Source organism: Oncorhynchus mykiss, chromosome 31 (genome assembly GCF_013265735.2).
Source record: "Oncorhynchus mykiss isolate Arlee chromosome 31, USDA_OmykA_1.1, whole genome shotgun sequence".
NCBI lineage: Eukaryota > Metazoa > Chordata > Actinopteri > Salmoniformes > Salmonidae > Oncorhynchus > Oncorhynchus mykiss.
Window position 1 is genome coordinate 21,110,258 of NC_050571.1, and position 22,296 is coordinate 21,132,553.

Below are 22,296 nucleotides of genomic sequence, written 5' to 3' on the forward strand. Positions count from 1 at the left end.
CCTCGAGGCCCCCACATCAGCCTTTTTTTTCCTTGAGGCCCCCATTATCAGCCAGATCATCATCATTTTGAGTTTAAAAAAAACCCCGTTTGACAGGCCCACCAGGCTAAAAATGGACTAGCCCATTTGGCATTTGCCTGAAATGCCAGATGGCCAGTCCACCCCTGATTGTGGCACAGCACAGAAGAACAGAACCAGAACCAGTGCCAAGAGAGTAGAGAGGGCGAGAAGAGAAATATCTGCCAGTTCTACACTCTTAGAAAAAAGGTGCTATCTAGAACCTAAAATAGCTATTTAGCTGTCCTCATAGGAGAACCCTTTGAATAACCATTTTTGGTTCCAGGTAGAACCCATTTGAATTCAAGGTAAAACCCTTTCCACAGATGGTTCTACATGGAACCCAAAATAGTTCTACCTGGAATCAAAAATGATTCTACCTGGAACCATGGCAGAGGTGTCAAACTCATTCCATGGAGGGCCAAGTGTCTGCAGGATTTTGTTTTTCCTTTCAATTAAGACCTAGACAACCAGGTGTGGGGAGTTCCTCACTAATTAGTGACCTTAATTCATCAATCAAGTACAAGGGAGGAGTGAAAACCCTTTGAGAACACTGTTTCTAATAGTGAACATTTCTCATCTTTGTCATAACTAATAGAAAAAGTGAGACTGCCACCAATATTCTTAATCTGAATTATTGGTTTTGTCATGCTGGCACTGTATCAGTATCAGTAGAGTGACCCATGTAAAAATGGAGGAATAATGGCATAATGGTATACAATCAACACAATATTGAATCTCCCCTCAGAATAATCCACCCCCTGAATAACTCAACACTATTAGAATGGGAGAAAACAGCTATCAATTTTAAAAACAGTGTCATTACATGGCTGGCTGTCCACCTCTAGCCTCTCCCAGGGCAGCCTCCAGGTGATGCCAGGCCAGACCTTCACATCAGCAGTCAGCCTAACATGTCCCCCATAACTGTGGTATGTCCACCCATCACTGTAGACCTTTGTACCGTACACACCACTAACAGTGAAATTAATGACATCAATATTTCATGAGGTGCTTGTCTTGGCCATATAATTTCCAACTGCAGGCAGCATACTCTGAAAATCTTGCCCTCAACGCAAGACTGTCTGCCGCATAGTTTTCATGTGTCTGTGACCAGATTCATGTATCCCACCAGTGTGATGGGCGTCACTGTTGAATGATTAATGACATAGTTATAGTACTGAGAGGGAGGTAAGACCCTCCCATTCAGACAACAGGCAAGCTGCTGCAGTGTGACATCAACGTAGGTCCGCTAACCGCCCGCCTCACCACCGTACCACGCCACCTGTCAGCTGGGCAGCCAGTCATGTGCAGAGATTGATGAATTAAGCACTCATACGGCTCCCTCTGTATTGTACGCATGGCTGAGATTTTGTCCATCAGCTCAATAAAAAGGTATTTGTTGCACAGTGTTCAACTCTACGTCCACTCTGATGCTTGGTGACTTTGTATTTACCAAAACATTCTGTCTGAACAGTGGCGTAATAAAGCACATGCAGTGAAATGAAATGGTGATCATGTCATTACAGTAGAGTAACAGAAGAGTTGAGTAGCAGAACACACTCCTACAGTAGAGTAACCGAACATACACCTACAGTAGAGTAACAGAACATACTCTAACAGCAGAGTAACATATCATACTTCTACAGTAGAGAAACAAAACACACTCCTACAGGAGAGTAAAAGAACACCCCGGTACAGTAGAGTAACAGTACATACTCCTACAGGAGAGTAACAGAACATATTCATACAGAAGAGTAACAGTACATACTCCTAAAGTAGAGTAACAGTACATACCCCTAAAGTAGAGTAACAGTACATACTCCTAAAGTAGAGTAACAGAACATATTCATACAGTAGAGTAACAGAACATATTCATACAGTAGAGTAACAGAACATACTCCTACAGGAGAGTAACAGAACATATTCATACAGTAGAGTAACAGAACATACTCCTAAAGTAGAGTAACATTACATACTCCTACAGGAGAGTAACAGAACATATTCATACAGTAGAGTAGCCGAACAACCTCATGTAGTAGAGTAACAGAACATACTCATACAGTAAAATAAGAGTACATACTCCTACAGAAGTATAAGAGAACACACTTCTACAGTAGAGAAACATAACACACTTCTAAGGAAGAGAAACAGAACACACTCCTACAGTAGAGAAACAAAACATACTCCTACTGAAGTGTAACAGTACGTACTTCAGCAGTAGAGTAACAGAACATACCCCTACTGTAGAGAAACAGAATATACTCCTACAGTAGAGTAACATAACCCATTCTTACAGTAAAGAAACAGAACACACTTGAGAGTAACATACCCACTCATACAGTACAGTAACAGAACACACTCCTACAGTAGAGTAACAGAACACACGCCTACAGTAGAGTAACAGAACACACTCCCACAGTAGAGTAACAGAACACACTCCCATTGTAGAGTAACAGAACACACTCCTACAGTAGAGCAACAGAACATATTTATGCAGTAGAGTAACATAACACACTCCTTCAGTGAGTAACATAACATACTCCCACAGTAGAGTAACAGAACACACTCCTACAGTAGAGTAACATAACAAAATCCAAAAGTAGAGTAACAGAACACACGCCTACTGTAGTGTAACAGATCGTGCTCCTACAGTAGAGTAACTGAACACACTCCTACTGTAGAGCAACATAACATATTTATGCAGTAGAGTAACAGAACACACTCCTTCAGTGGAGTAACAGAACATACTCACACAGTAGAGTAACATAACACACTCCTACAGTAGAGTAAAATACCACTCCAACAGTGGAGTAAGAGAACACACTCCTAAAGTAGAGTAACAGAACACACTCCTAAAGCACAGTAACGGAACACACCCCTATTGTCGAGTAACAGAACAAACTCTTACAGTGGAGCAACAGCACACACTCCTATGAGGAGAACAAACTCCCACAGTAGAATAACCGAGCATACTCCCACAGTAGAGTAAAATAACACACTCCTACAGTAGAGTAACAGAACACAGTCCTACAGTAGAGTAACAGAACACACTCGTACAGTAGGGTAACCAAACATACTTCTACTGTAGAGTAAACAGAACACAGTCCTACAGTAGAGTAACAGAACACACTCGTACAGTAGGGTAACCAAACATACTTCTACTGTAGAGTAAACAGAACACACTCATACAGTAGAGTAACAGAAAACACTCCTACAGTGGAGTAACAGAACACACTCCTAAAGTAGAGTAGCAGAACACATTTCTGCTGTAGAGTGAAAGAAAACACACTCCTACAGTTGTGCAACAGAACACACTCCTACAGTAGAGTAACAGTACATACTCCTACAGTAGAGTAACAGTACACCTACTACTGTAGAGTAACATAACACACTCAAACAGTAGAGCAACAAAACCTACTCCAACAGTAGAGTAACAGAACATACTCCCTCAGTAGAGTAACCGAACATACTCCTACCGCAGAGTAACAGAACACATTCCTACGGTGGAGTAACAGAACATACTCCTGTGATAGAGTAGCAGTACATATTCGCACATTTGAGTCACATAACATATCCCTAAAGTTGAGTAACAGAATATACTCCTACAGTAGAGTAACAGCACATATTCCTGCAGTGAAGTAACATAACATACTTCTGCAGTTGAGAAAAACCTATATTCTCCTTCTGTAGAGTAACAGAAAACACTCCTACAGTAGAGCAACAGAACACACTCTTTAAGCAGAGTAACCAAACATACTCATACAGCTGAGTAACCGAACATACTCCTACAGTAGAGTAACATAACATACTTCTACTGCATAGTAACAGAACATACTCTTTCGGTAGAGTAGCAGAACACACTCCTACAGTAGAGTAACAGAACACACTCCCACAGTAGAGTAACAGAACACACTCCTACAGTAGAGTAACAGAACACACTCCTACAGTAGAGTAACAGAACACACTCCTACAGTAGAGTAGCAGAACACACTCCTACAGTAGAGTAAGAGAACACACTCTTACAGTAGAGTAACAGAACACACTCCTACTGTAGAGTAACAGAACACACTCCTACAGTAGAGTAACAGAACACACTCCCACAGTAGAGTAACAGAACACACTCCTACAGTAGATTAACAGAACACACTCCTACAGTAGAGTAACAGAACACTCTCCTACTGTAGAGCAAGAGAACACACTCCTACAGTAGAGTAACAGAACACACTCCTACAGTAGAGTAACAGAACACACTCCTACAGTAGAGTAACAGAACACACTCCTACAGTAGAGTAACAAAACACACTCCTACAGTAGAGTAACAGAACACACTCCTACAGTAGAGTAACAGAACACACTCCTACAGCAGAGTAACAGAACACACTCCTACAGTAGAGTAACAGAACACACTCCTACAGTAGAGTAACAGAACACACTCCTACAGTAGAGTAACAGAAAACACTCCTACAGTAGAGTAACAGAACACACTCCTACAGTAGAGTAACAGAACACACTACTACAGTAGAGTAACAGAACACACTCCTACAGTAGAGTAAGCCTTTAGAATATAATAGATGCTTTATTGAACCTTTGTGTTCTGCGTTTCCCAACATCCCCGTAGATGCACGGGCCTCATTGAAGATAGCCTTGGTTAATTGCCTTGCTCAAGGGCGTAATGGCAGGAGATGATACATGGGATTAGAGTGGCTTTTAGTGTCACCTAGCCCAGGTGTTGAACCAGCAACCTTCCAGCTGCTGGTTTACCTCTCTAACCTCCAGGCTATTCCCAGTGACTGAATTTAGTGAGTGAAGTTGCAGATTTAGCAAATCTATGATTTTAGGTAAGGAAATTAGACCACACCACACAAATCCTAACCCAATGCATTTTTCATTACTCCTATATCAACAAACAAAGGAAAACAAATCACTATTGTTAGTGAAGTGAGCTGCTACATTGTTTTCATCCAGTCTTAAAGCATAAATGATGCATCATCAGAATGACAGATGGAGAGATTGTTTCTAAACATTTGACTTGTAGCTGCAATGAGCCAAATTGTCTTGCTGCTCCCACACTGAGGTTGAATGGGATTTCTTTGTTGGCAACATTGACATATCAAGTGAAAAATCGACATTATCCTCCATGATGTTTTGGAGTTTACAGTCACTATATTGATACCATTAAGACAGTTGTGCATCAATCTTCCTGATTTGATCATCGTTGCTCATGGCATGAGACATTAGGATGAGATCCCTCCCCCACAACCCTATGAGTTGTTGACATTAGAGAATGTCATAGGCTTCATTGTGCACTTGTACTTCATACAAGCCTATGTATGTATATGACTAATACTTAGGTTGAGTGCTAAATCATCATCTGTTTGGCTTTCCAGTTCTGTTTCCCACTGTCCCTTGTTTCATTATCTTATTGTCTGGTTGCTTTCACTTTGTTGTGTCTTCATAATTTGACTATTTTTGTTTTTGCATTATGGTGATATTGTAGGTCTGTTCAAGTACAGTTTTATAACAGAAATATGTCTTCCTTGTCTCTCTCTCTGGTGTTTTAGGCTTGCCCTCACACGACTTCCCTCACCGCCACAAGGAGGCGATAGGGGTTATATTTTCCAAAACCAACGCTCCTAAAAATATATTTTGGCATATACTATTGCTGTAGCCTACTGTTTTAGTTGTCAGTGTAATTATAGATACTGTCTTAAAAGAGTGTTCGTAAAATCATCCCTTGAGTTAACAGCACTTTTGGCGCTATCTGTTTCCCCGCAGGCGCTTGGTGCTGAAGAACAGCATCCTCGCGGAGTTCATGTCTCTGGATGCATGTTCAATGAGGGAGCGCGCGCGAGGGCTCTGGAACCGAACTCTTGCTGCGAGAGCTCCTCGTCGATTGCTATAGTCTTCAAAGCCACTCCAACACAACGCACATCATATGGAGCTTTTCCAATGCAATATGAGTGATTTATCTCATGAGGGGTGAGACAGTACTGTGGAAGGTGTAGAACAGGGGAGGACAGAGAGCGGTTTTGCAACCCCTTGGTTGTGACGAGTCCAGGATTCCCGGAAAATTGAAGTATTTTTGATCATCTAAAGTAGAGCGAATCTTCAGAATTTCGTCGGACTAGGGGATGGACATCCGAAGTAACTCAAACGAGTTCATTTTCTGTCGACTAATGTTGGCTGTCGAATATCCTTGAAATTAAAAAGTGTGTGGTATCCGTCCTCACAGTTTTTTTTATTTGACTGAAGTAAAAAAAAAAGAATGGTTCCCCAGTTTTTCCCGCTTTGTCTTGTGCTCTGATAATTTCATTTCAAACGTTGTGAGCTGACTTGAACCGGAGAGACCGTGCTTTATGCTGTAACACATTTTGAAAACAAACTCAAACATACTCAAACGACTGGATATACTTTATTGAAACCAGCTTCAATTGATAATCTGATTCTGTTGCAGGGATTGTCAAAATCAGGTGAGTGGCAACCTGAACCTGATAATACAAAATGTTCAATTGTGTGTGTGTGTGCGCGCCTGTGCGCACGTAATGCTTTAGAAGTTATGAGAATCAGAAAACAGACCATGGAAGTAAAGTCATGGTTTATCCACGTCCTGTTAGATTCCTTATTTGAAAACCTTGTATTGCATTGCGCTGTTCATTTGTTCAAGGGGTTTCAACAGAGAGATGTTGATTGTTTAATTTCATTTAAGCACCACCGCATCCTGGTTTGTGTGACGGTGGTGGTGCGATGCAGGCTGGGTTTAATTAGTGTGGTCGTTTAATGGTAGAGCGCACATCACTGGTGTCACCCAGAGTTACGGGCTACCGGTAAAGCAGGCTGTCTGGCCACATTGATTTATACAATAAAGTAACTCCATAGATCAGGTTCCGGACTAGAGATCGACTGCAGCCAGACTTTAGCTGTCACTTTCAGCGCCATTGCCCATCCATTGACCTCTGCTGGAAAGTGGGAAGAGAGAGCATAAGAAACGGATCAACCGCAAAAAGATGACCAATAGATAGATGCGGGAATGTTCACCTTGTATGGAAATATGTATGCAGACCTGAAGGTGTGTTGGACAACTTTATCTGCCAAAAATGTAGAGAACTGACTGCATTCCTGTCATCTGGTGACATGATTATCACATCTGTGATATGGTATTGCTGCTAGATTTAAGAGGCACTCTTGATATATTTAGTGAATATTATAGGCTAATGAAGGTTTTTGCATTGACCTCAAATGACCAAACACTACAATCATGACATGAGAAAAGTGTAGGGAGGTAGATGTTTAGTTTCCCCCTACACAAAACAAGCCATGTTTAAATCTTTATGTTAGAAAAAAAAGTTGATGTAAATTGGCCCCTATACACACAGTCTACAACATTGCACCTTATTGCACCTTAATTAAGAAAGAGCTACTCTAACAAAGGCTGAAGGACTCACCTGCACTATTTCTTCTACAGGAACGTAATGTAGGTAATAAGGTGCAATGTTAGGGTGTTATTACCTACCATATGCAGAAGCAATAGTGCAAGTGAGTCCTTCAGCCTCTGTTAGAGTAGCTCTTTCTTCACAATGCATTCCTTTGGAAGAACAATTTGCTCCATAACTGACCCAGTATTAGACCTGCTGCCTGAATTCTTTCACCTCTTACATTGCTACAGTGATTGCCTTGGAGAATAGCTTTTCCAAGCAATTATAATATCACCCCTGTCCCTCTAGTTGTTCATGTAGGTGTCAGGTCACATGACCTATAAGGAGGGCCTGACAAGGGCCTGGTGAATGCAGACCAATAGTAAATAAACCAATAGTTATCTGTTGTCATTTGATGAGTATGTCTAATACAATGAAAAAGCTGATATTCATTCCTGAATTTCTATTTGCCTTGTATGCATAAGCGAGGTCATGCAAGGTTAAGCATATGTTCTGCCTCTGTGTGATAATTACAGCGTTACTACCACGTTATTCTTTGAACTGAGGATATGTATCATGGAAGATAAACACACATTGGTGCTCATGGAGCGAGGCCAACTTTAATACTTCCACAGGGCACGATGAGCAAGTTCCATTCTGCATTTCAGAAAGGTTATCTGAAGAAGACCATTTTTAACGGTAGATTGTTTCTGCTCTGGGGGTGTTAGGTCATTTTACTTCCGTTTAAGTACAAACGGTTATTTTGTAGGCCAAAGACAATAAGCAGAGTTGACATGAGCCGGGCAATGATGTTCACATCTTTGCTGAACCTTCGCCCTTTTAGCTTTTATCTTTTAGCTGTCCATGTGATATAGTTCAAGCAAAACCGGATCTATCAAGAATTTCTGCTCATCTCATCCAATTACCATGGCATGACATGGACCTACTAGCCATCCCTGTAGATTCAACAGAAATATTCAACAGACAGGAGAACAATAAGTCATGCATACAGGAGTAATATATACAGCATACAGGAGTAATACATACAGGAGTAAGACATACAGCATACAGGAGTAATACATACAGCATACAGGAGTAATACATACAGGAGTAATACATACAGGAGTAATACATACAGCATACAGGAGTAATACATACAGCATACAGGAGTAATACATACAGGAGTAATACATACAGGAGTAATACATACAGCATACAGGAGTAATACATACAGCATACAGGAGTAATACATACAGGAGTAATACATACAGCATACAGGAGTAATACATACAGCATACAGGAGTAATACATACAGGAGTAATATATACAGCATACATGAGTAATACATACAGCATACAGGAGTAATACATACAGCATACAGGAGTAATACATACAGGAGTAATACATACATGAGTAATACATACAGCATACAGGAGTAATACATACAGCATACAGGAGTAATACATACAGGAGTAATACATACAGCATACAGGAGTAATACATACAGCATACAGGAGTAATACATACAGGAGTAATACATACAGGAGTAATATATACAGCATACATGAGTAATACATACAGCATACAGGAGTAATACATACAGCATACAGGAGTAATACATACAGCATACAGGAGTAATACATACAGCATACAGGAGTAATACATACAGGAGTAATACATACAGGAGTAATATATACAGCATACATGAGTAATACATACAGGAGTAATACATACAGCATACAGGAGTAATACATACAGGAGTAATACATACAGCATACAGGAGTAATACATACAGGAGTAATACATACAGCATACAGGAGTAATACATACAGCATACAGGAGTAATACATACAGCATACAGGAGTAATATATACAGCATACAGGAGTAATACATACAGGAGTAATACATACAGCATACAGGAGTAATACATACAGCATACATGAGTAATATATACAGGAGTAATATATACAGCATACAGGAGTAATACATACAGCATACATGAGTAATACATACAGCATACAGGAGTAATACATACAGCATACAGGAGTAATACATACAGGAGTAATACATACAGGAGTAATACATACAGCATACATGAGTAATACATACAGCATACATGAGTAATACATACAGCATACAGGAGTAATACATACAGGAGTAATACATACAGCATACAGGAGTAATACATACAGCATACATGAGTAATACATACAGGAGTAATACATACAGCATACAGGAGTAATACATACAGCATACATGAGTAATACATACAGGAGTAATACATACAGCATACAGGAGTAATACATACAGCATACATGAGTAATACATACAGCATACATGAGTAATGCATACAGGAGTAATACATACAGGAGTAATACATACAGCATACATGAGTAATGCATACAGGAGTAATACATACAGGAGTAATACATACATCATACAGGAGTAATACATACAGGAGTCATATATACAGCATACAGGAGTAATACATACAGGAGTAATATATACATCATACATGAGTAATACATACAGGAGTAATATATACATCATACATGAGTAATACATACAGCATACAGGAGTAATACATACAGGAGTAATATATACAGCATACAGGAGTAATACATACAGGAGTAATATATACATCATACATGAGTAATACATACAGCATACAGGAGTAATACATACAGGAGTGATACATACAGCATACATGAGTAATACATACAGCATACAGGAGTAATACATACAGGAGTGATACATACAGCATACATGAGTAATGCATACAGGAGTAATGCATACAGCATACATGAGTAATACATACAGCATACAGGAGTAATACATACAGCATACAGGAGTAATACATACAGCATACAGGAGTAATGCATACAGGAGTAATGCATAAAGCATACATGAGTAATACATACAGCATACAGGAGTAATACATACAGCATACATGAGTAATGCATACAGGAGTAATGCATACAGCATACAGGAGTAATACATACAGCATACATGAGTAATGCATACAGGAGTAATGTATACAGCATACAGGAGTAATACATACAGCACACATGAGTAATGCATACAGGAGTAATACATACAGCATACATGAGTAATGCATACAGCAGTAATGCATAAGTTCTACAGGAGTAATACATACAGCATACAGGAGTAATGTATACAGCATACATGAGTAATACATACAGCATACAGGAGTAATACATACAGCATACAGGAGTAATGCATACAGCATATACAGGAGTAATGCATACAGCATACATGAGTAATGCATACAGCATACAGGAGTAATGCATACAGGAGTAATGCATACTTTATACAGGAGTAATGCATACAGTATACATGAGTAATGCATTCAGGAGTAATGCATACAGAAGTAATGCATACAGGAGTAATGCATACATGAGTAATGTATACTTTATACAGGAGTAATGCATACAACATACATGAGTAATGCATACAGGAGTAATGCATACAGGAGTAATGCATACAGCATACAGGGCTTTTGTGGAGCAATGGGTAACGATGCTTCGAGGGTGACTGTTGACGTGTGCAGAGCGTCCCTGGTTCGCGCCCAGGTCGGGGCGAGGGGACGGACGTAAAGTCTATACTGTTACACATACAACATACAGGAGTAATGCATATAGCATGCATGAGTATTGCATACAGGAGTAATGTATACAGCACACCGGAGTGATGCATACTTTATACAGGAGTAATGCATAATTCATACAGGAGTAATGCATAATTCATACAGGAGTAATGTATACACGAGTAATGCATACAGGAGTAATGCATCATTCATACAGGAGTAATGCATAATTCATACAGGAGTAATGTATACACGAGTAATGCATACAGGAGTAATGCATCATTCATACAGGAGTAATGCATTGAGGAGTAATACATTCAGGAGTAATGCATTCGGGAGTACTGTATACAGGAGTAATGCGTAAAGAAGCCAACAATGCCAAGGTACTGTATATGAAGACATAGCCATTGAGTTCGTGTTGAACCAAACAGTAGAAGTTAACCTCTGTGTCCTCAGGAGACCAGTCCAGCACCCTATACTGTTATGGTGGTTCCTAGTCCCTCCAACAATATCAAGCAAAACGGTGTCTAAATGAAAACAGATGGAGGCACAAATCCCCAGGTGGTAGCAGGCTCACCTTAGCTGTGACCATTTATCACCGTCAACCTGTTCATCATAAAGACTTTACTTTTAAAGGGAGGGGAGCGCACAGGCCTGGGCAAGATCACGGCTGAAATTCTAATTTATGATGTTCAATGGAGCTCTTTGGGTTTTATTGTTGACATCTATAACCACAAGGTTGAAATTAGTTTCCGCCAGATGCTTTTTATGGCGTGTCAATGGGCAGCCGGCCCCTGTAGCGTGCCGGGACAGAGCAGCCCTCTACCGCTTCTACCACCTCTACCACTTCTACCACTTCTACCACCTCTACCACCTCTACCACCTAACCCCACCTCTACCACCTCTACCACTTCTACCACCTCTACCACCTAACCCCACCTCTACCAGCTCTACCACCTCTACCACTTCGACCACTTCTACCACCTCTACCACCTAACCCCACCTCTACCACCTCTACCACTTCTACCACCTCTACCACCTCTACCACCTAACCCCACTTCTACCACCTCTACCACTTCTACCACCTCTACCACCTAACCCCACCTCTACCACCTCTACCACTTCGACCACTTCTACCACCTCTACCACCTAACCCCACCTCTACCACCTCTACCACTTCTACCACCTCTACCACCTCTACCACCTAACCCCACCTCTACCACCTCTACCACTTCTACCACCTCTACCACCTCTACCACCTAACCCCACTTCTACCACCTCTACCACTTCTACCACCTCTACCACCTAACCCAACCTCTACCACCTCTATCACCTCTACCACCTCTACCACCTCTACCACCTCTACCACTTCTACCACCTCTACCACCTAACCCCACCTCTACCAGCTCTACCACCTCTACCACTTCGACCACTTCTACCACCTCTACCACCTAACCCCACCTCTACCACCTCTACCACTTCTACCACCTCTACCACCTAACCCCACTTCTACCACCTCTACCACTTCTACCACCTCTACCACCTAACCCCACCTCTACCACCTCTACCACTTCGACCACTTCTACCACCTCTACCACCTAACCCCACCTCTACCACCTCTACCACTTCTACCACCTCTACCACCTCTACCACCTAACCCCACTTCTACCACCTCTACCACTTCTACCACCTCTACCACCTAACCCAACCTCTACCACCTCTATCACCTCTACCACCTCTACCACCTCTACCACCTCTACCACTTCTACCACCTCTACCACCTCTACCACTTCTACCACTTCTACCACCTCTACGACCTAACCCCACCTCTACCACCTCTACCACCTAACCCCACCTCTACCACTTCTACCACCTCTACCACTTCTACCATCTCTACCACCTCTACCACCTAACCCCACCTCTACCACCTCTGCCACCTAACCCCACCTCTACCACTTCTACCACCTCTACCACCTCTACCACCTAACCCCACCACTGCCACCTCTACCACCTAACCCCACCTCTACCACTTCTACCACCTCTACCACTTCTACCACCTCTACCACCTCTACCACCTAACCCCACTTCTACCACCTCTACCACTTCTACCACCTCTACCACCTAACCCAACCTCTACCACCTCTATCACCTCTACCACCTCTACCACCTCTACCACCTAACCCCACTTCTACCACCTCTACCACTTCTACCACCTCTACCACCTAACCCCACCTCTACCACCTCTACCACTTCGACCACTTCTACCACCTCTACCACCTAACCCCACCTCTACCACCTCTACCACTTCTACCACCTCTACCACCTCTACCACCTAACCCCACTTCTACCACCTCTACCACTTCTACCACCTCTACCACCTAACCCAACCTCTACCACCTCTATCACCTCTACCACCTCTACCACCTCTACCACCTCTACCACTTCTACCACCTCTACCACCTCTACCACTTCTACCACTTCTACCACCTCTACGACCTAACCCCACCTCTACCACCTCTACCACCTAACCCCACCTCTACCACTTCTACCACCTCTACCACTTCTACCATCTCTACCACCTCTACCACCTAACCCCACCTCTACCACCTCTGCCACCTAACCCCACCTCTACCACTTCTACCACCTCTACCACCTCTACCACCTAACCCCACCACTGCCACCTCTACCACCTAACCCCACCTCTACCACTTCTACCACCTCTACCACTTCTACCACCTCTACCACCTCTACCACCTCTACCACTTCTACCACCTCTACCACCCAACCCCACCTCTACCACCTCTACCACCTAACCCCAGCTCTACCACTTCTACCACCTCTACCACCTCTACCACCTAACCCCACCTCTACCACCTCTACCACCACTACCACCTCTACCACCTCTACCACCTCTACCACCTCTACCACCTAACCCCACCTCTACCACTTCTACCACTTCTACCACCTCTACCACTTCTACCACCTCTACCACCTAACCCCACCTCTACCACCTCTACCACCTAACCCCACCTCTACCACTTCTACCACCTAACCCCACCTATACCACCTTTACCACTTCTACCACCTCTACCACCTAACCCCACCTCTACCACCTCTACCACCTAACCCCACATCTACCACATCTACCAACTCTACCACTTCTACCATCTCTACAACCTCTACCACCTAACCCCACCTCTACCACCTAACCCCACCTCGACCACCTAACTCCACCTCTACCACCTCTACCACCTAACCCCACCTCTACCACCTAACCCCTCCTCTACCACCTAACCCCTCCTCTACTACCTCTACCACCTAACCCATCCTCTACCACCTAACCCCACCTCTACCACCTAACCCCACCTCTACCACATAACCCCACCTCTACCACCTAACCCCTCCTCTACCACCTAACCCCTCCTCTACCACCTAACCCCTCCTCTACCACCTAACCCCTCCTCTACCACCTAACCCCACCTCTACTACCTAACCCCTCCTCTACCACCTAACCCCACCTCTACCACCTAACCCCTCCTCTACCACCTAACCCCACCTCTACCACCTCTACCACCTACTAACCCCTCCTCTACCACCTCTACCACCTCTACCACCTAACCCCTCCTCTACCACCTAACCCCTCCTCTACCACCTAACCCCTCCTCTACCACCTAACCCCTCCTCTACCACCTAACCCCACATCTACCACCTAACCCCTCCTCTACCACCTAACCCCACCTCTACCACCTAACCCCTCCTCTACCACCTAACCCCACCTCTACCACCTCTACCACCTACTAACCCCTCCTCTACCACCTCTACCACCTCTACCACCTAACCCCACCTCTACCACCTCTACCACCTAACCCCTCCTCTACCACCTAACCCCACCTCTACCACCTAACCCCACCTCTACCACATAACCCCACCTCTACCACCTAACCCCTCCTCTACCACCTAACCCCACCTCTACCACCTCTATCAGCTAACCCCACCTCTACCACCTAACCCCTCCTCAACCACCTAACCCCACCTCTACCACCTAACTCCACCTCTACCACCTCTACTACATCTACCACCACTACCTCCTCTACCACCTAAACCCACCTCTACCACCTCTACAACCTAACCCCACCTCTACCACATCTACCACCACTACCACCTCTACCACCTATCCCCAACTCTATCACCTATCCCCACCTATCCCCAACTCTACCACCTCTACCACCACTACCACCTATACAACCTCTACCACCTATAGCACCAAGACCATCTGTACCACCTCTACCACCTCTGCCAACTAACCCCACCTCTACCACCTCTACCACCTAACCCCGTCTCTACCACCTCTACCACCTAACCCCACCTCTACCACCTAACTCCACCTTACCCCCACCTCTACCACCTAACCCCATCTACCACCTAACCCCACCTCTATCACCTCGACCACCTAACACCACCTCTACCACCGAACCCCACCTCTACCAGCTAACCCCACCTATACCACCTCAACCACCTAACCCCACCTCTACCAGCTAACCCCTCCTCTACCACCTAACCCCACCTCTACCACCTAACCCCACCTCTACCAGCTAACCCCACCTATACCACCTAACCCCTCCTCTACCACCTAACCCGAAACTCTACCATCTCTACCACCTAACCCCACCTCTACCAGCTAACCCCACCTATACCACCTAACAACTCCTCTACCACCTAACCCCACTTCTACCACCTAACCCCACCTCTACCACCTATCCCCACCTATACCACCTAACCCCTCCTCTACCACCTAACCCCACTTCTACCACCTAACCCCACCTCTACCATCTCTACAACCTCTACCACATAACCCCACCTCTACCACCTAACCCCTCCTCTACCACCTAACCCCACCTCTACCACCTCTATCAGCTAACCCCACCTCTACCACCTAACCCCTCCTCTACCACCTAACCCCACCTCTACCACCTAACTCCACCTCTACCACCTCTACTACATCTACCACCACTACCTCCTCTTCCACCTAACCCCACCTCTACCACATCTACCACCACTACCACCTCTACCACCTATCCCCAACTCTATCACCTATCCCCACCTATCCCCAACTCTACCACCTCTACCACCACTACCACCTATACAACCTCTACCACCTATAGCACCAAGACCATCTGTACCACCTCTACCACCTCTGCCAACTAACCCCACCTCTACCACCTCTACCACCTAACCCCGTCTCTACCACCTCTACCACCTAACCCCACCTCTACCACCTAACTCCACCTTACCCCCACCTCTACCACCTAACCCCATCGATACAACCTCTACCACCTAACCCCACCTCTATCACCTCGACCACCTAACACCACCTCTACCACGAACCCCACCTCTACCAGCTAACCCCACCTATACCACCTCAACCACCTAACCCCACCTCTACCAGCTAACCCCTCCTCTACCACCTAACCCCACCTCTACCACCTAACCCCACCTCTACCAGCTAACCCCACCTATACCACCTAACCCCTCCTCTACCACCTAACCCGAAACTCTACCATCTCTACCACCTAACCCCACCTCTACCAGCTAACCCCACCTATACCACCTAACAACTCCTCTACCACCTAACCCCACTTCTACCACCTAACCCCACCTCTACCACCTAACCCCACCTATACCACCTAACCCCTCCTCTACCACCTAACCCCACTTCTACCACCTAACCCCACCTCTACCATCTCTACAACCTCTACCACCTAACCCCACCTCGACCACCTAACCCCACTTCTACCACCTAACTCCACCTCTACCATCTCTACAACCTCTACCACCTAACCCCACCTCGACCACCTAACCCCATCTCTACCACCTAACCCCACCTCTACCACCTAACCCCACCTATACCACCTAACCCCTCCTCTACCACCTAACCCCACTTCTACCACCTAACCCCACCTCTACCATCTCTACAACCTCTACCACCTAACCCCACCTCGACCACCTAACCCCATCTCTACCACCTAACCCCACCTCTACCAGCTAACCCCACCTATACCACCTAACCCCTCCTCTACCACCTAACCCCACTTCTACCACCTAACCCCACCTATACCAGCTAACCCCACCTATACCACCTAACCCCTCCTCTATTACCTCGACCACCTAACACCACGTCTTCCACCTCTACCACCTTACCCAACCTCTACCAGCTAACCCCACCTCTACCAGCTAACCCCACCTATACCACCTAACCCCACCTATACCACCTCTACCACCTAACCCCACCTCTACCAGCTAACCCCACCTCTACCAGCTAACCCCACCTATACCACCTAACCCCTCCTCTACCACCTAACCCCTCCTCTACCACCTAACCCGACCCTCTACCATCTCTACCACCTAACCCCTCCTCTACCAGCTAACCCCACCTATACCACCTCTACCACCTAACCCCACCTCTACCACCTAACCCCACTTCTACCACCTAACCCCACTTCTACCACCTAACCCCACCTCTACCACCTAACCCCACCTATACCACCTAACCCAACCTCTACCACCTAACCACACCTATACCACCTAACCCCTCCTCTACCACCTAACCCCACCTATACCACCTAACCCAACCTCTACCACCTAACCATACCTCTACCACCTAACCCCTCCTCTACCACCTAACCCCACTTCTACCACCTAACCCCACCTCTACCATCTCTGCAACCTCTACCACCTAACCCCACCTCGACCACCTAACCCCGTCTCTACCACCTAACCCCACCTCTACCACCTAACCCCACCTCTACCATCTCTACAACCTCTACCACCTAACCCCACCTCTACCACCCAACCCCACCTCTACCACCTAACACCACCTCTACCACCGCTACCACCTAACCCCACCTCTACCACCTCTACCACCTAACCCCACCTCTACCATCTCTACAACCTCTACCACCTCTACCACATAACCGCACCTCGACCACTTAACCCCACCTCTACCACCTCTACCACCTAACCCCAACTCTACCACCTCTACCACCTAACCCCACCTCTACAACCTGAACTACCTCTACCACCTCTTCTACCTCTACCACCTCTACTACCTCTACCACCTCTACCACCTAACCCCACCTCTACCACTTCTACCACCACTACAACCTGAACTACCTCTACCACCTCTACTACCTCTATCACCTCTACCACCACTACAACCTGAACTACCTCTACCACCTCTACTACCTCTACCACCTCTACTACCTCTACCACCTAACCCCACCTCTACCACTTCTACCACCACTACAACCTGAACTACCTCCACCACCTCTACTATCTATACTACCTCTACCACCTCTACCACCTAACCCCACCTCTACCACCACTACAACCTGAACTACCTCTACCACCTCTACTACCTCTACCACCTCTACTACCTCTACCACCTCTATCACCTCTACCACCACTACAACCTGAACTACCTCTACCACCTCTACTACCTCTACCACCTCTACTACCTCTACCACCTAACCCCACCTCTACCACTTCTACCACCACTACAACCTGAACTACCTCCACCACCTCTACTACCTCTACTACCTCTACCACCTCTACCACCTAACCCCACCTCTACCACCACTACAACCTGAACTACCTCTACCACCTCTACTACCTCTACCACCTCTACTACCTCTACCACCTAACCCCACCTCTACCACTTCTACCACCACTACAACCTGAACTACCTCTACCACCTAACCCCACCTCTACCACCTCTACCACCTCTACCACATATATCACCGTTACCTGCTGCTGTTCTGACATGGTTCTATACATAATAATTGAAATGTGGTTGTCATTTGGAATTAGCCTTTGAGCAGGACGAGACTTTAAACCAGGACAAGTTGTGGGGGAAGTTGTTTATGTAAAGATAAATCACCACCAAAGTGCTGAGACATGACTCCTCTTTGAGCTGCCACTGCCTGGAACATAGTCATACTTTTAACCATCCGCTCAATACATTTATTCACATTAATATTTTATGCAGGCCTTTATAATTAACTTTTACATGTGCAAATCCAGTTTTGAAGCATGCTTTGTAAGATTGCAGTACATAATAATCAAACCCCCAAAAGAGAGAGGTTACTTAGCATTTAATTGGCCTGTCTTGTGGCGGAGACTGGGTGGGCGCCGGCCATTGTGTGGAAGATAAACATTTGGAGGGCAACTTATTGTTTCATGTGCACAACTTGCATTATGCTCACCGGACTATGTGTCAATTGAATGAGCTAAATCTGGACCTCTGAGAGAATTTGCTGAGGCAAAATGTTTCTGTGGAATTCTTAGTTAGATTAGGGATCATCAGTTCAAATTTATTTCATCAAGTGATTATTGTGATCTTATAATGAGCTTGATCATTTGTGAAATAAACTCACCACCTAACCCCTCCTCTACCACCTAACCCCTCCTCTACCACCTAACCCCTCCTCTACCACCTAACCCCACATCTACCACCTAACCCCTCCTCTACCACCTAACCCCACCTCTACCACCTAACCCCTCCTCTACCACCTAACCCCACCTCTACCACCTCTACCACCTACTAACCCCTCCTCTACCACCTCTACCACCTCTACCACCTAACCCCACCTCTACCACCTCTACCACCTAACCCCTCCTCTACCACCTAACCCCACCTCTACCACCTAACCCCACCTCTACCACATAACCCCACCTCTACCACCTAACCCCTCCTCTACCACCTAACCCCACCTCTACCACCTCTATCAGCTAACCCCACCTCTACCACCTAACCCCTCCTCAACCACCTAACCCCACCTCTACCACCTAACTCCACCTCTACCACCTCTACTACATCTACCACCACTACCTCCTCTACCACCTAAACCCACCTCTACCACCTCTACAACCTAACCCCACCTCTACCACATCTACCACCACTACCACCTCTACCACCTATCCCCAACTCTATCACCTATCCCCACCTATCCCCAACTCTACCACCTCTACCACCACTACCACCTATACAACCTCTACCACCTATAGCACCAAGACCATCTGTACCACCTCTACCACCTCTGCCAACTAACCCCACCTCTACCACCTCTACCACCTAACCCCGTCTCTACCACCTCTACCACCTAACCCCACCTCTACCACCTAACTCCACCTTACCCCCACCTCTACCACCTAACCCCATCTACCACCTAACCCCACCTCTATCACCTCGACCACCTAACACCACCTCTACCACCGAACCCCACCTCTACCAACTAACCCCACCTATACCACCTCAACCACCTAACCCCACCTCTACCAGCTAACCCCTCCTCTACCACCTAACCCCACCTCTACCACCTAACCCCACCTCTACCAGCTAACCCCACCTATACCACCTAACCCCTCCTCTACCACCTAACCCGAAACTCTACCATCTCTACCACCTAACCCCACCTCTACCAGCTAACCCCACCTATACCACCTAACAACTCCTCTACCACCTAACCCCACTTCTACCACCTAACCCCACCTCTACCACCTATCCCCACCTATACCACCTAACCCCTCCTCTACCACCTAACCCCACTTCTACCACCTAACCCCACCTCTACCATCTCTACAACCTCTACCACATAACCCCACCTCTACCACCTAACCCCTCCTCTACCACCTAACCCCACCTCTACCACCTCTATCAGCTAACCCCACCTCTACCACCTAACCCCTCCTCAACCACCTAACCCCACCTCTACCACCTAACTCCACCTCTACCACCTCTACTACATCTACCACCACTACCTCCTCTTCCACCTAACCCCACCTCTACCACATCTACCACCACTACCACCTCTACCACCTATCCCCAACTCTATCACCTATCCCCACCTATCCCCAACTCTACCACCTCTACCACCACTACCACCTATACAACCTCTACCACCTATAGCACCAAGACCATCTGTACCACCTCTACCACCTCTGCCAACTAACCCCACCTCTACCACCTCTACCACCTAACCCCGTCTCTACCACCTCTACCACCTAACCCCACCTCTACCACCTAACTCCACCTTACCCCCACCTCTACCACCTAACCCCATCGATACAACCTCTACCACCTAACCCCACCTCTATCACCTCGACCACCTAACACCACCTCTACCACGAACCCCACCTCTACCAGCTAACCCCACCTATACCACCTCAACCACCTAACCCCACCTCTACCAGCTAACCCCTCCTCTACCACCTAACCCCACCTCTACCACCTAACCCCACCTCTACCAGCTAACCCCACCTATACCACCTAACCCCTCCTCTACCACCTAACCCGAAACTCTACCATCTCTACCACCTAACCCCACCTCTACCAGCTAACCCCACCTATACCACCTAACAACTCCTCTACCACCTAACCCCACTTCTACCACCTAACCCCACCTCTACCACCTAACCCCACCTATACCACCTAACCCCTCCTCTACCACCTAACCCCACTTCTACCACCTAACCCCACCTCTACCATCTCTACAACCTCTACCACCTAACCCCACCTCGACCACCTAACCCCACTTCTACCACCTAACTCCACCTCTACCATCTCTACAACCTCTACCACCTAACCCCACCTCGACCACCTAACCCCATCTCTACCACCTAACCCCACCTCTACCACCTAACCCCACCTATACCACCTAACCCCTCCTCTACCACCTAACCCCACTTCTACCACCTAACCCCACCTCTACCATCTCTACAACCTCTACCACCTAACCCCACCTCGACCACCTAACCCCATCTCTACCACCTAACCCCACCTCTACCAGCTAACCCCACCTATACCACCTAACCCCTCCTCTACCACCTAACCCCACTTCTACCACCTAACCCCACCTATACCAGCTAACCCCACCTATACCACCTAACCCCTCCTCTATTACCTCGACCACCTAACACCACGTCTTCCACCTCTACCACCTTACCCAACCTCTACCAGCTAACCCCACCTCTACCAGCTAACCCCACCTATACCACCTAACCCCACCTATACCACCTCTACCACCTAACCCCACCTCTACCAGCTAACCCCACCTCTACCAGCTAACCCCACCTATACCACCTAACCCCTCCTCTACCACCTAACCCCTCCTCTACCACCTAACCCGACCCTCTACCATCTCTACCACCTAACCCCTCCTCTA

At 46.2% G+C, this 22,296-nt stretch overlaps 1 protein-coding gene across 1 annotated transcript in view; it reads left to right on the top strand.

The window, feature by feature from the left end:
- The first annotated feature begins 5,870 nt into the window (after positions 1-5,870).
- LOC110504767 (X-linked interleukin-1 receptor accessory protein-like 2) overlaps positions 5,871-22,296 on the top strand; it is a 432,915-nt gene continuing 416,489 nt past the window's right edge. Inside the window, exon 1 of the mRNA XM_021583579.2 lies at positions 5,871-6,527. The gene's annotated coding sequence lies outside the window, so the exon portion shown is untranslated. The remainder of the gene's footprint in view (positions 6,528-22,296) is intronic.